This window comes from Equus asinus, chromosome 21 (genome assembly GCF_041296235.1).
Source record: "Equus asinus isolate D_3611 breed Donkey chromosome 21, EquAss-T2T_v2, whole genome shotgun sequence".
Classification (NCBI taxonomy): Eukaryota; Metazoa; Chordata; class Mammalia; order Perissodactyla; family Equidae; genus Equus; species Equus asinus.
This window is the reverse complement of record NC_091810.1, coordinates 89,140,899-89,157,074: the sequence shown is the minus strand read 5'-3', so window position 1 is coordinate 89,157,074 and position 16,176 is coordinate 89,140,899. Positions and strand designations below refer to the sequence as shown.

Sequence of the window (16,176 nt, the reverse complement as noted above, 5' to 3'; positions counted from 1 at the left end):
AAAAAACAAAGAAAGAAAGAAAGAAAGAAAGAAAAGAAAATGGGAAAAGAAAGCTGAGGTTTCAATCCATGTTTGATGTCTCTGCTTAATTCAGCTAGTCCTCTGGTCCCCAACTTGCATGCATTTGGAGTGAGCAAAGGGAAACATTCACACCTTATTTTCACATAACCAAATCCTAATTTCAAGGAGGCAGAAAAGCCTTCCGAAGGTGGCAAAATACAAAGTGAAGCTACAGCCCAGGGGCAGATGTGAGCTTAGAAAAAGCAGAGTGAAACTTCTCGGAGCCACTCTGCTCAGGGGAGTGGAGGAAGAGAAGGAGGGAAGGCCTGACCTTCAAAGAAATGTAAATAAAATGTTCCTCCTGCTCTGATTTTAATCTATTCTTGGGCTGCTTTTTATGGAGGTACCTAAGTGACTGGATTTGCCTACCTCTTCAATAAATCAAAGCTTTTCAGAACAGAATCATCGGTGGGGACGCCTTATCCCAGGAAACTGTAATTGAAGGTAAATATTAATTCCAGAGGAAGGCCTTTGAGCCCAAGAAGTGCAGCCACAATGTGCTTCCAAGGAGCCACTTCTTTTCTTTTCCGTATCCATTGGAAACAGATTGTGGGAGCAAAGCTTATCTCCCATTTTTATCCATTTTAACAATGCTCTGCCTACTGCTCGTTAAACTGAGCTGCCTTAAGCTCAACACAAAAAGCTCTTTTCAGAGCATCTAGCAGATAACTTTAAAAAAAGAAAAGGAACCTTTTCACACAGCTCTCCTGGTGCTATTTCATGAATTGGGACTGTGTGCAGACAGCCAGGCCTGAGATGGCTTTTGGGGACACAGACGTCACTGAGTATTAGGTCTATACTTACTCTTCTTTAAAGTTGCTGCCACATTCTCGCCTCTACCTTATGCCTTCCTTACAGCATGACTCCCCCAAGATGGGCAGGCTCATGCCGTCGCTGTGATGGTTTCTCTTTGCACATTGGGTGGTTAAGCCCCGTGAGGATCTCCTGCCTTAAATCATGTCTCATCCTCATCAGGCAGCATCCATCCCTTTAGACAATGTCTAAAACTCACGGTCTCATCCGGAGACTCACTCCACCGACTGCCTATGGCGAAGGTGATAAAAAGGAGAATTCAGGGTAACAGGATGGTGGCCAGATTCTGCTAGAACTCTGAATAGTTTGTTTGCATATCAGCAGTGCCAACTGCCATGGGCTGCTGTCTCTCTGCTAAGGAGTCAGACCCCTGGAAGGCCATTTCCCTTCCGCACTGAGGGCGCGGGCATTGCCCACGCCGATGCTGCTGCTGAGAAGCTTGCTGAGAACTCTAGAGTTTGTTTTAAAACCTCTGAAGATCACTGTGAAGTAATTCTTCTTGGAAGTAAGTCTGGAGTTGTTCTGAAGAGGCTAATGAGGGACAGAGGTGATTAAAAAGACTGGATGGAGGACTGGCCCTCCCCTCTCATCCCTATTTGTCCTTGCCTCTCAACAGCGGGCTATGTTGGCGAGAACGGAATTTTCGACAGTCAGGCTCATTGAGGATGCCCCAGGCTCTGGTCCAGAATTCGCTTGACTCGATTCAGTCTGAGGCGAAAGGAAAACGTTGCCTACTTCATTTTAGTCATCAGTGTGGCCCGCTTCTCCCCGTCCTTCCCACTACTCTCTTTCACATCCTTTCAGCACTGGCCTGTTGATGCCGTGCCCACCTCGTTACTCTGACCTTGATCAGTGTCAAACTGTTAACCTCTTCTGGGATGGCACTTCCTCTCATCTCTGTCATAGGTCAGTTCCCCGGGAAGCTGACTCTGAAGCCGAGGTCTGTGTGCAGAGATTAGAGAATGCTTTTGTGTTGCAGGCCTGGGAAGGAGGCAGGATGGAGCAGAGGGGGAAGTTGAGCTACAAGGCAGTCTCAGTGAAGGTCCAAGCTGACCGCAAGGGGATGAGAAACCCAGGAACCAGGACGGCCCTTCAGAGCCATCCTGAATCGACACGAGGAGGCCAGGTCTTTATGCTCTTTATATTTTGGATGCAGGCTGCCCCTGGTAGGAAGTATGCCCTTGGACAAGGTGAATCTCTTCAACCAAGGCAATCCCTATAGGGGGCTGACAGCTGAGGGCTGTCACAGCTCCCCTGAAGGGAGATGAAGACCATGCGTCATCTCTTCTACCACAGTCTCCACGTCAGACCATTAGGTGGGCCTGCCAGGGACATCCTCCCGGTGATTTTAAGGTGATAGGTGGTTAGAGGAGAGGATGCCCTCCAAGAGTGTGCATCCTCCTCCACACACAGCAGGAACCTGAGTGAGCAGTGGCAAGAACAGCAGCTGTGACTTACCTTGCAATGCCAACCTGGGGTCCCAGTTAGCCTGGCTTCAAAAACGGAAGTGTCTGTTAACAGTGACTTTGTGTCTCATCAAAACAGCGTCTGATGGGCATCTTCTCCAGCAGCCCTGGAAACTAGTTCTGCCAGCTGGAGAGAAGAGAGCCAGCATTTGGACTCAACAGGAAGTCTAGATTTCAACAGAGAAAAAATATATAAATATTTATCTAATCACATAATTAAAGGAAATCCACTGTCCTTGTACTATTGCAATCTAAATGGCCCACTTCATTAAAATGCAAATGTTTTTGTGAAATTCTTAAACTATTTCTTCAAAAAGCTCTTTCCTCCATGGGTTTATTTTTTAAAGAGAAAACAAATAAATATAATATTACTATACAATATTCATTATAAATATTATATATTTGTACATATTTATATATTTTATATTATATATAAATATAAATATATATATATAACTGCATTTTGCTTTTATCCCATACCTTCTTCCCATTTTACTATAGAATGGTTATCAGTTATTAGCACTTAACTAAGACATTACCAAATAGCATCATGAAACATCTTCTCCGTTCCCGTTACAGGGCAGTGGGTAGATCCGTCTACACAGGTGAGGGAAACAAAGAGCTAAATTATTCAATGACTTTGATTAATGTTTATGTCAGAGCAGGAACTAATGTATCAGTAATGGGGAAGTACAATTAGTACTTTAATTAATTAGACTCCTGTTTTTAGCTCTATTGTGAAAGATAATTATTTGTTAGCTTTGCATAGGACCTGGGTGAAGGCCTTGATTACAGGTATTACAAAAAATATAATGCACCAAGGTTGGGGATCTTTGAAGAAATGTGAAGCTTGTGAGAATAGAAAACGTCAGTGAAAATTCAAACACGTTGTCATTTACTAAAGCTATTAAAGACTCCATTGAAAGTCAGAACAAAGTTCAAAATAAATTATTGTAACTGAAGATAGGATTATAAGTAAGATCCCTTTGATGCATTAATTGTCTTCTCTCTGAATTTAGGGCCAATTTTAAGTGCGATATCAAGACAATGCAGGAGCATGTGTTCAACCGAGAGGCTGAGTTCAGAGCCTCTCTCTCTTTCTCTTTGTCTGCTGGGAACTTTTATCCTCACAGTGATAAATCTACTAACAAATATTAAGATCTCGGAGGCTTAACCTTACAACAAAGTCGAGTGGCACCTGCAGGGGAGCCTGCATGGTTTAGATTTCCCCCTACCCACTGCTGGGGTGTAATCATACCTCAAAGGCAGAGCAATCTAGAGGCCTAAGCAACTGCATGTAGATTTTCCTTTTGTTCCTCGTTTTAGTCTATCTGGTGCTTCTCAAACTTTAATGGTGTGCTCAAGGACTACTGGACAGGAATATGCTCTTGATGTCAGGATAGTTGTATTTCATGGACCAATAAAGGGACGTTCAAGGGCAATTTTGGCTGTCTGAGAGTTACGAGAAGCAAATCAACTATGAAGCCACTGAGGCCTGGAAATCAACTAAAGATCAAAAGCGTGACCCCAACTAGCTATTCTCCTTGACTCTAGCTTTCATATGCGACACAAATATTAGGCTACTGAGAAAGCATTGAACTTTGTGAATGTTTGCCTTTCACGTTTGAACGAAGTGGAGAGCATTTAACATTAGTCCCATAAAGTAGCATGCTCAATCTTTGGCATCTGGAATGTTTTCCTGAGTGGGAGAGAAGGAATTCCAGCTAAGTCTCCAGCCGTGGACTTTGTAGCCCAGCTCTTTGACACTGTAGCATTTTGCTGTGGGTTGTGACTCTTTCAAATTACTGTAGTGTTTCTGAAATGTGATTTCACAGCTAAATTTCTGCTTAACTTTAACCATGGATACATTTTTCTAAAAGGAGGAAAACAAAGGATAGAGGAAGAAAAAATCTCGATTGTTTATGATAAAGAATGACACCATACTGACTGTTTTTAACATCACAACAGTGGCAATGCTCCCAAATAAGGCAAAGAAATATGCGCAGCATCTATGAATATTAATTTAAAATAAGCAAATAGTAAAGCCATGTGTTCACACTATTTATAATGACAAAGTGCTTTAAAATTTCTTTACTAGTCTATATTTGTATCCATGAAGTGAATGAAGGTTTAGAAAAAAAAATCGACAAAAAATTGTTTACTTAGAAAATAGATATGCCATATTTAACTATTTTCTGTGACAAAAATGACACTTTTATCATTCATATGCTTATCTAATGTTATTATGCACATCTTTATTATGTTTAGGTTTTTCGCTCTGCAATTTTAGCTTTCTTCCTGTCCTCAGTTAGTAGCATCCTTATTTTCCTTTCGTCTTCTTTTGCCCCTCTTTCACCTATTTTACATAGTTGAAATAAGTCTTTCATATTTTACATTACCCCTTTAAGACTTCTGAAATCTTTTTGATGAAGAAAGTGTGTGTTTGTATGTGTGCATGTGTGTGTTTGTGAAGGAGGACAGTGGTAGCAAGCACACAAGTCAATAAACAAAGACATTTTTACAAACATACAGGCCTGCGTGGCCCTGCACACTCTCACACGGCCGTACTTGAAGGAACAGATGAGTGCAGTCAGGAAGCAGCTGTTGTTAGATGGCATATGTATTAAACGTATGTGTGGAACATATGTATTCGCTGGGCTTACTGGATATGCTTCTCACTTGTGGGAAAGAAATGATTGATAAGATGTGACCCTTGCTTTCAGGGAGCTTATGGTCCATGGGAAAACATGGACTAGTACAAAAGCTATCGCTATGCCATGAGGTAAGTTCTAGGAACACTTGTGCTCAGGCTTGAAGGAAGAGTAGGAGCTCCTCACGAGAAAGGGCCTCTCTGCTATTAAGGCAGCAAGGTCAGAAGCAGTGAAAGTAAAATATTCAGGCCAGAAAGGGTCTCCCTGGAGGAAGAGGTTCTTTCTGTTTATGATGGAACCAGATAAAGCATGAACATTCCTGGAGTAAGAGGTCGTGAGGCCAGAGGGTCATGAATCACATACCCTGTCAGAGGGAGGGGGTGAGGAGGACCAGCATTTGTTAAGGGCCTCGTGAGATGGCTGAGTGACTCATTTAACCCTCAGAGAAACCCTATGACGAGTGTCCATTCAGGAGGTAGTTACAGAGCAAGCACTATGCTAGGATCACAGCAGGAACCAGCCAGCAAATCCCTGCCCACAGGGGGCTTCCACTCCACCCAGAGAAACAGTCAGTAAGTAAACAAACAAGTGAGCATGAAGGTTTCAGCAGTGACTGATGTGACAGAGCGAGCCTGAGAGCGAGACCTCAGACAGTGATGGTGGAGCTGGGAGGTGCTTAGAAGAAGAGGTCCAGTCGTGAGAAGGTGTAGGGCGGAACGTTCCAGGCCGATACAAAGGACCCTAAAATGGAAATGAACATAGTGTATTCAAGGAACAGAAGGAAGGAAGGTGGGTCTGGACAAAGGTGGGCCAGGAGGAAGCAGAGAGGAGAGGAAGTCAGAGAGGAGCTGGATGCAGACCCTGGCCTTCGCTGGGGAGTATGGCTCTTCTTCTAAGGGGGAGGGGGAGCACTTGATAGTTTTATGCAGAAGACTAATGTCAAAGAAAAACCAGAGCTGCGCAGTAGTTAAAGTGGTCAAAACCAATTTTAATCAGGAATTATTGCAAGAGGGGAAAAGAGACCTCAGTATAGAACTGGGCTCAATTCCGAATACAAGGACAAGAGGGGATTTACAGTCAAGGAGCAGGGTGCGGGTCAGTGGATGGAAAATTACTAGGAAGGGGGGATTCTGGCCAAGCTAACTCACCAGGTTTCCTGCTGAAGGCAGGCCAGGGTGATAGACACCAAGGGTGGGGATTCTCCATAAACTGACTTAGAGGATTCTTGCTCTTGAGGACGAGGCCCAAGGACAGGGCCTGCTTAAAATAGTGCAGGAGCCAGACTAAAGTTTGGTCAAGGAGAGTGTTTGTCAATGATGTGATCTGACTGTCTTGTTAAAAAGATCGCTCCAGCTGCTGAGTGAGAAATGGACTGTGGGGGGAAGAGTAGAGACTCAGGTCACTGCCGTGGGGCAGGTGAGAGGCAGCTGAGGCTCCATGAACTTGAAGAATGTGCCACCAGTGGGGAAGCACAGATTCGATGCCAAGTCTGATTCCAAAGCCCCAATTCTTTCTGTTATTGGACCCTCTCCCCCTTGGTTGTGGTAACCTGCCAGGAACTTGTCTAAAACTCTGATCAAGGAGATCAAAAACATGCAACACTCTTCAAACTAGGACTTGGGGAGGGCAAAGAAGTCACATGCTGGCAGCTTGGTGAACCCAGACCTATCCGTGGGTCTCTAACATTTGTGGGACCTGGAACAAGAGCACAGATGGACACCCACATACCATGTGCCTGAATATGTAAAAAGTCAAGCCAGCAGGCTGCTAAATATAAATGTTCATACAGCTACCTTGACAAATATACTTTCATAATGACCCAGAAGGCCAGTTCCAATTTGAATTCTTGAGACTCCAAGTTCAGTGCCAGAACACAGGGGCAGTAAGATTGTGTCTCTGATCCCTGGCTGCCAGCCCACTCTGGCTCATCTCAGACTTAGGAAAAGAGCCCACAGAGTCCCAGGAGCAGGCTTGGGACCACTAATGACAGGGCATCCTAGAGTCTCAGATACTAGAGTGTGGCCTGGATAGGAGGATTGTGGGTTCAGGGTGGCCCCATCTCCTTGCCCACACACACTCTCCATCCTGTAGGGAGTGGACTTCTGGACAAGGTCAATAGTTGAGTCTCTAAAGCACTTGGGCAGGTGGTCATTTCACCGGGTCTCGGAGCAGTGCCACCTGTCCAGTAAGCTGAGAGGTGAAGTGGGAAGCTACAGAGGACAGGAAGCAGACCAAATCCCTGAGAATTACCAAAAAATTAACTCAAAGCATAGCATTATTGTGTTAGTTTCCAATGGCTGCTTTAACAAATTACCACCAACTTGGAAGCATAAAACAAGACAAATGTATTCTCTCACAGTTCTGGAGGCCAAAATCTGAAATCGGCATCCCTGGATTAAAGTCAAGGTATCAGCAGGGCTGCTTTTCCTCCAGAGGTCCTAGGGAGAATGAGTTCTTTGCTTCTTCCAGCTTCTGGTGGCTGCTGGCATTCTTTGACTTGTAGCTGCATCACTCCAATCTTTAAGGCCAGCATCTTCAAACCTCTCTCTGCCCCATCTTCACATCTTCTTTTCTCTGTGTGTTCAAATCTCTCTTCCTCTGTCTTATGAGGATATACGTAATTGCATTTAGGGCCCACCTGAATAATCCAGAGTAATCTCCCCACCTCAGGATCTTTAACTTAATCACACCTGTAAAGTCCTTCTTTCTATATAAGGTAGGGGTTTACAGGCTCTAGGAATTAGAATCTGATATCTTGTGGGCCCGTTGTTGAGCTTACCACAGCACTGTCATTGTCTGATGATTCAAGTTATGACATTTGGTTAAAAAGAGATTTAAAAAATATTACTTTTGAGGGAAAAAGCAATTGGACTTGTCAATGGTTGAATATGGAGAGAGAAATGTTTTCATCTTGGATGTCATAAAGGCCATCATCAGTGATGACAAAAATTTTCTATTTGGTCATATTTTTCTATGGTTAGGGAGGAAAATGAAAAGCAGATGACTGAGAAAACAAGGATTTCTAGCCACTTTTTTCTAATTTTGTTTATATTAATCAGTACTTTTTAAATTTGTGACGGGCAGGTGGTAAATCACACCTGTTGGAAAGAAATCATTTGAGCACTTAGAAAAAAAAGGTGAATGTACTCAAATAGGCAGGGCCTGATGACAAAGTTTTTCCTGAGAATTTGAGATAGGAATCTTGAATTCAATTTAACATTTCAATTTGACTCAAAAACATTTATTGAGAGACCACTAGATCACAGGCACTGGGGTTTGAAAATAGAAAGATAAATTATACCCTACACAGGTTGTCCAAGAGCTCACGATGTAGCGTGTGAGAGAGACAAAGGAGGATATAACTGGGAAAGTGAAAGTACAGTGTGTTAAGTGCTCTGAGAAGGGTAAGTGCTGGGGATAGGGGTCCAAAAGGAGAAAGAAGAGAACCTGGGAAAGCGTATGACACTCAAGGAGCACTCAATAAATATTTGAATGAATGGACACTGCCCTCTCCTCGCCAACGGCTCCCCGCCCCACTCTGAGTTCAAGCTACTGTCATCTCTTGCCTGAACCACTCTAATAGCCCCCACACTGGTGCCCCACAGCCGCTCTCATGCCCCCACATCCATTCTCCATGCAGGAAAGCCATGTTCTCTGCCTAAAACCCTCTAATTGTTTCCCTCCATATTGGGAAGAAGATTGTACCTGCTTGCCATGGCCAACTAGGTGACATGATTTACCATGATTTACCCAGCCCGCCTTTTGATGGTTGCTTATGTTCCTTCTCCAGCCACACTGCCTGCTTTCTCTTCCAGAGACTCTGAGCTCATTCCTGCCTCAGGGCCTTTGCCCTTGCAGTTTCCCTTACTCTATCTTAGCTCTTCCTTTCATCCAGCCTCTGCTCAGGTGTCCCCCTTGAGAAGGAACTCATTTGACTACCCCATCTAATTTTTTTTTCATAGCATGTATCAGTTTCCAAAGGGGTCTCCTGTGTTTATTTATTTTCTTCCTTTTCCATTGAAATGCATTTTCTTTGAGGCAGGAAACTTGTTAATCTCATACAACATTTTACCCCCATTGCTCCTCACACGGGGTAAACTTTGGCACCTGTCACGATATGAAAATTCAAAATCTACACTGCCCAAAGTCAAGGCCTTGATGAAAAGAACTTCCAGAAAAAATATACAGCAGGGGCTGGCCTGTTGGCACAGTGGTTAAGTTCGCACATCCTGCTTCGCAGCCCAGGGTTCACCGGTTCGGATCCCTGCTGTGGACATGACGCCACTTGTCAAGCCATGCTGTGGTAGGCGTCCCACATAAATTAGAGGAAGATGGGCACGGATGTTAGCTCAGGGCCAGTCTTCCTCAGCAAAAAGAGGAGGGTTTGCAGCAGATGTTAGCTCAGGGCTAATCTTCCTCAAAAAAAAAAAAAAAATATATATATATATACAGCAGCCCGAGTGCTCTGGGCATTGGTGGTGCTGGTATCCCAAGCCTTGAAGGAGGCTTAGCATTTAATCCAGTACAGGCCGCAGTGCACAGCTGCAGAGCTTTCCTGAAGGATGATTTTAGTGCTCTTTCCAGACTCCTAGGCCAGTCACTGAGCTAGAATTATGACACAGGAGTAAAAATGAACTTAAAAAAAAATGGTATCACTTCAAAATAAGAACAGTTCAAGAGATCGAATTGTGATAATTTGAATTAGCTATTTGAAAATCCCTCTTCTTTCTTTCTCTGGAGTCTTTCTTTCTGTACTTCAACAATAAAAATATCTGTAAGTACCGTGCAACCAGAGAAGATAATTATAAAAACATGTCTTGGTTGCTGTCCAAAGCTCGCTGGTCAGTGTTTTTCATTTCTCAGTCTCTGTGCTGTGTTTTATCTGGAAGCCTCATCGCTCTCTCCTTTGAGTGATTACCTGAGCATCAAACTGGTATATTTTGTATGCGGTCATATTAAAATGAGAGGTTAAACTGAAAAAGCTCCTTTGTGTAAAGGTCAAGCTTTCTTTGACAAGCTTCTGGCATTCAAAGTTGAAGCAGTCAACAACAAAAGAGGAGGGCAAAGTTGAACAAATGGCCTTAACTGGCCCTTAGACTGAGACTCAGTTAAAAACGAGTGCCTAACTCTGCATTTGGGTCCCTACCATATGTAAGGCAGTCCCTGCTTAGTGGGCTCACTTCAGATAAGTGTCCTCTAATTCCTTTCTCATTAAAAACTTCCTCTGGATATTGGCATGGTAAATACCTGGTATAAAGCAACTCCTGGCTCATACCCCTTTCCTCTGATTCTCCACTTAATCAGACTTAATCATTATTCATTTGCCTAATTCAGGAAACATTTAAAGCTGTTTTTCACTTAATCATTTTGACTAAAAAAGCTCCTAGACCAGTAGAGATTTTTGAAGCCTGTTAAAACCATTGGAGCATAAAATGGTGAATTCTAATTATTATCTAAATAAGACAGGAGAAAAAAATAATCAGGACGTTCTTTTAATGGTGAGAGGAACACATGCAGGGCCTGGGCAGGCTGGTGAGTGAGCGGAGATGGGGCCCTGGGGAGTAGGGGGTCAAATTTTTTATTACTATGGTGGAGTTTGCAGCTCTGAAGGGTTTTGAGTTAGGGACACCTGTGTGGGAAACAAGCATGTCCAGGTACCTGTCATCTCTGATTAACACAGCCTGGAGTCCCATGATGAGGACGCCACATTGAGGACCTGTTAGAGAGTAGGTCTCCCCAGTCAAGAGGCACCATGAGGGACGGCTTTGACGAGTGTGAAGCAGCCTTTGCCAAGAGGTCAGGGGCATCGACAGATTTCTGCCAGCTGAGTGGATGTCTGAGGACACCAGAGCCAAGGGCACAACTGGGGCATTGTTATGCTCTAAAGCAAATGAGAATTGGCATTAACCTGGGGCATTAGAGATTCTTGGCTTTTCAAAAATTACTTTGAATTCTATACTGCTGGTGCCTGGGACATGGTTAAGTATTTAATTGGTGTTGGCTACCATTATTACTATTAATCATATTAGCTACTCACCACCTGCATCCACAGAATCATAAAGCCTGGATGGTCATCCGGTCCAAACTTCTGCCTTTAGGGGCTTCAAACTGTCAGGAGACATTCAAGCTGAATTTCTCACTTGCATTCATATCTCAAGAATTGTGCAGCAGAAAAACAGTCTTCTTTTCACACTCATGCTTTCATTCTTGAAATGATTACGAATGCCGTGCATTTATGCAAACTAGAAGCACATACCAATGCCTCCATGCAAATTACACAAAGGTGCCCCTCTGTAGTGGTGCAGTCCATTTCCCGGGCCACAGGCTGCATAAGCAAAGTGGGGGTTGGGTTTCAGCCCTGAATCAGCCTCCTAAACTGGCACAAATTGGCACAACCCTACACATCAGTCCTATTGGAATGAGCTGAAGAGCACCTCCTAGGAACAGGCAGCGGGCTTTCTTGGGGAGGTGTGATGTATTTGTTTTATTTTTTTAAATAATAGGCTATATTTTACAACAGGTATCGGTTTACAGAAAATTTGAGCAGATAGGATAGTTTCGGTTATGTCTCCTTCCATCCCCCACACACAGTTGCCCTTATAATTAACATCTTACATTAGTTTGGTACATTTGTTACAACTAATGAAACAATGTTGATACATTATTGTTAACTAAAGTTCACATGTTATTCAAATTTTCTTAGTTTTTACCTAGAGCCCTTTTTCTGTTCCAGAATCTCCTCCAGAATATTCCATTACCTTTAACTGTCATGTCTACTTAAGCTGCTCTTGACTGTGACAGTTTTCAGACTTTTCTTGTTTCTGATGACTGACAATTTTGTGTACTGATCAGCTATGTTATAAAATGTCCCTCTACTGGAATTTGTCTGATTTTTTTTCATGATTAAGACTGGGAGTATGGGTTTAGGCAAGGAGGTTCACAGAAGTAAAGTGCCATTTTCATCACATGACATCAAGGGCACAAACTATCAACATGATTTGTGATTATAGATGTTGACCTTGATCACCGGGCTGAATTTGTGTTTGTTTGTCAGCTTTCTCCACTATAAAGTTACTCTTTTCTCTTCCTTCCATACTGGACTCTTTGCAAAGAAGTCGTTATGAGCAGCCCACACTTAGAGGGTGGAGAGTTATGCTCCCCGTCCTTTCCGTGGAGTATCTGCATACCTTTTTGGAATTCTACACAAAGAGATTTGTCTCTTCTCCCCCATTTATTAATTTATTCAATTATTTATTTATTTCCGTATGGACTCATGGATATTTATTTATACTTTGTTTCTAATCCAATACTAATTTATTTTGTTGCGCAAATTATTTTAGCTTTGGCCATTGGGAACTGTTTCAGTTGGTTCCTGTGCGCTGTTGATGTACTCCCATCATTGTGGGTTTTATTCCTTACTTTCACTTCCTCGGGTCACATCCTTACTTTCTGGCACTGCCAGAGGCTCCGGGCTCATTTCCCACCCAGTCCTAGAATCAGCCATTTCTCCAAGAAGCGTTGGTTCCTTTTATTGGAGAATATTAGAAACCAAGATCTGAGTGCTACATATACTCATTGCTACTGGGGTTGTTTCTTTTAGGCCATTTCAGCCAACAGAGCAAAGAAATACATGTGTGTATACCGATTGTGTATATAGATACATGTATAAGTATCTCCATGTGTAACTCTCTGTATCTGTATTAACTTAAACATGAGTTCTTACCAATGTCTCCACTCTAATCTATTACCACACGGATCATTCCAGCCTCCTCCTTGCTGATCTGTAAATTTTCTCTCCAATAAGAAGAAACCATTTACTTAATTATTTAATTCCAGTGTACATGTACTGCAGCATTAGAATTTTTAACCCATACCCCTGTGGAAAACAGTTTTATCAGCTAGAGTATAGGATTTATGTGCAGTTCCTTTTGCCTTGAGTTTTAGGTCAGCCCTTTTCCCCTGCCCTCTTAGTGAGGCTGTTTCATACATTTGTGACACAACTAGATTCTCTTGTCACAGTCTGCATTCTTTCCTGGGATTTCCTAATGAGGAGATGTGACAGTTTAATAAATAAATTGATCTTGTGTTTACAAAATATATCACTGATGGTTTGCAAGATGGTTTTAAATAGACATCTTTATTTTAATGGATATGAATTTATTTTAATTTCTACCAGAAAAAAGTATATAACTAGCTTATAAAAACTATACTTTCATGACTATTACTGATTAGAACAAAGGTAAATATATTTAACTTTAAAGCTGAGTCATAGAAATGAAAATTAACAGTGACAGAGGAATGGCTAAAGTTTGGGAAAAACTGAATTAACATATGTATAAGGCCCATCTATATCATTCACATATCTACTTTTAGTGCATAGCCAATTGAAAATCCTACTTCAGCTCTGAATCCTCAACCTGTGACATTCTTGGCAGTTCAAAATAATAATCTGGTAAAAAGATAATAATAATCTGATATACATTATATATCTTTCTCAATTTTTTTTTTTTTTTTGAGGAAGATTAGCCCTGAGCTAACATCTGCTGCCAATCCTCCTCTTTTTGCTGAGGAAGACTGGCCCTGAGCTAACATCCATGCCCATCTTCCTCTACTTTATCTTTTGGATGCCTACCACAGCATGGCTTGCCAAGTGGTGCCATGTCTGCACCCAGCATCCAAACCATTGAACCCCGGGCCACTGAAGCGGAACATGCGCACTTAACTGCTGTGCCACCGGGCAGGCTCCTCTCAATTTTTTATGAAAAGTAGCAAAGCTGCTCTCACTGATATAGTCTCATATGCTTTTGTATCACACGAGGCAACTGTCAATCTATAACTTTGGCCACCTTCTCACTGAGTTGGCAACTTCTTCAAATGGCGTAATCTAAGGAATTCCAGGATCTCCACATGGAAGAAGCTGGACTTTGTCAGAACACTAAATGAGAGAGTCCTGATGACAATACTAATGTTGTAACTCACCTTATAGAAACCCAGCTGAGAGAAATAGCATCTTGATATTTGATGACAGAGCATGGATAGGACCAAGACACCTTGATATGGATGGGGATAGAGATGAAAAAAAAGACAAAAAAAACCTTGGAGAATTTATTAAAACACAAGCCCCATCTCCAGAGTTTCTAATTCAGCAGGTCTAAATAGGGCCCTAGAATTTGCATCTCTAACACATTCTCAGGAGATACTGAAGTTTTGGGTATAGGAACCACACTGTGAGAACCATTGGTCCAGGTGTTCAGACAGTGGCTTAAGAGAAGCGAAAGGACAGAGGAAGTCTGTGTATGCTGTTATAGAAAATATCACTGCTTGAAGGCAAAATCCTCAAATGAAATTTTAGGTATCTAAATGAAATTTAACTTGAACCTTGGAGTTTCCTTAATTTTATTGCGGTCATTGATCACAAAAACAGGTAAGGTTAGTAAGGAAATATTAACCTGTAAACTGAATTAAAGTGACAATTATCAACATCATCATCTTGTTGTAATTCTTTTCCTTTCATAGCAAAGAGCCTCAGATTTTTAGTAAATATTAAATAAATTCTCTATTTGGGTTTGACTTTTTAAAAACCAGAGACTTTTTGTTGTTGTTTTTGGGGTGGTGGTTGATAGGAGTAAGTAGTTTGAGCAAGAAGGAAATTTTTTTTCACTTTGTTCAGTTTGAAAACAAACCTCAAATTTGCTTCATTTTTCATCTGCTCATCTGAAGGGTATCTTAAAATATAAGTATAAAAATCTTGAAGAAATTCATAGCCTGAGATACAGTAACACTATTTTTAGAAATCTCTCTTTGTGGTACAATATGAAATGTAGGAAGGCGAAGCTTGGGAACAGAGATGATCATTTCAGCATTAGTTAAGAGTAAAAATTGGAATTCATCTCAATGTCCAATATTAAAGGACTGTTTAAGTATATTGTGTTAAATAAAATGGAATGTTCTGTTAAGTCTGTTAAGTCGAATGTGTAAATGACAAAGAAAATGCTATGATATCATGTAAAAAAATAGTGAATTGCAACATTTTATAAATGGTATGGGTCACAAATGGATAAAAATGCATAAAAATTAGACTGGCATAAAAAGTGCCAAAGTGATATGCAATTTATCATAGAGTTTAAAAGTGCTGCCTGTGGATACGGACCCAGTGGGTGTAAACCTCAGCTCTAACACTTTCTGGCCATGTGTCCTTAAACGAGTTTATTAATCTCTTTTTGTCCTCTGCCGTGAACTGGGAGTTGTGGTACAATGGGAAATATAAACGGTATTTGGCCTTTGTCCAGATTCCTGGCACGGAGTTCCTCAAACCCTTGGAATTTTCAAAGTGATAGGAGTGTCTTTCGTTATTCATAACAAGTTCCTTTCAACCAAACCTGAGTTTATGCCTCTAGATAGCTTCAGGATGGGGGCTGATTGCCAAAAATATCCAAGCATGATTAGAAGTTGGAACCTTCAGCTCCACTGTCCAACCTCCAAGAAGGGGAGGCAACCAGAGGTTAAGTTCAGTCACCGATGGCCAGTGAATTAATCTAGCATGCCTATGTAATAGAACCTCCATAAAACGCCTAAATGATAGGGGTCAAAGAACTTCCAGGTTGATGAACACATCAAGGTGCTGGGAGGGTGGTGAGCCTAGAAAGGGCTTGGAAACCCCATGTCTCCCCATCCCCCACCATCCCTTGCCCTATACATCTCTTCCATTTGGCTGTCCCCAAGTTGTATCTTTTATAATAAACTGATAATAAAGAGTTTTCCTACATTCTGTGAGCCATTCTAGCAAATTGTTGAACTGAGAGTGGGTTGTGGCAGCTCCCAATTTATAGCTGGTGAGTCAGAACCATAGGTGGCCCAGGACTTGCAACTAGCATCAGAATTGAGGCAGTCTTGTGGGGCTGAGTCCTTTAACTTGTGGGATCCCATGCTAAATCTAGGTAGATAGTGTCAGAATTGAATGGAATTGTTGGACACCCAGTTGGTGTCTGGAGAATTAGCGAACTGGCTGTTGGTGTTGTAAAATATCCCAGGACTCATTATTATTTAGCTGTGACACTAATGGTTTAGTTGGGAAAATAGGTCCATTCTAGACATTTCAAGTAAAAAGGATGTAATAATATTTGGGGGTTTACAAAACTGTTAGTAGGGCTGGAGAAGGAAATCAAGAGGGTAGATACTAGATTTTA

General features: G+C 41.9%; 1 protein-coding gene and 1 long non-coding RNA gene across 2 annotated transcripts in view; one reads left to right on the top strand and one right to left on the bottom strand.

Annotated features, from left to right (window-relative positions):
• Positions 1-16,176, top strand: part of SLC9A9 (solute carrier family 9 member A9) — a 511,724-nt gene that overhangs the window by 84,304 nt on the left and 411,244 nt on the right. The gene's annotated exons all lie outside the window — the stretch shown is intronic.
• Positions 6-11,755, bottom strand: LOC139041452 (uncharacterized). Its single transcript, XR_011496639.1, has 3 exons — positions 11,028-11,755; positions 2,879-2,936; positions 6-2,506 (listed from the first exon to the last, which is right to left on the bottom strand). It is a non-coding gene; the product is annotated as an uncharacterized lncRNA (long non-coding RNA).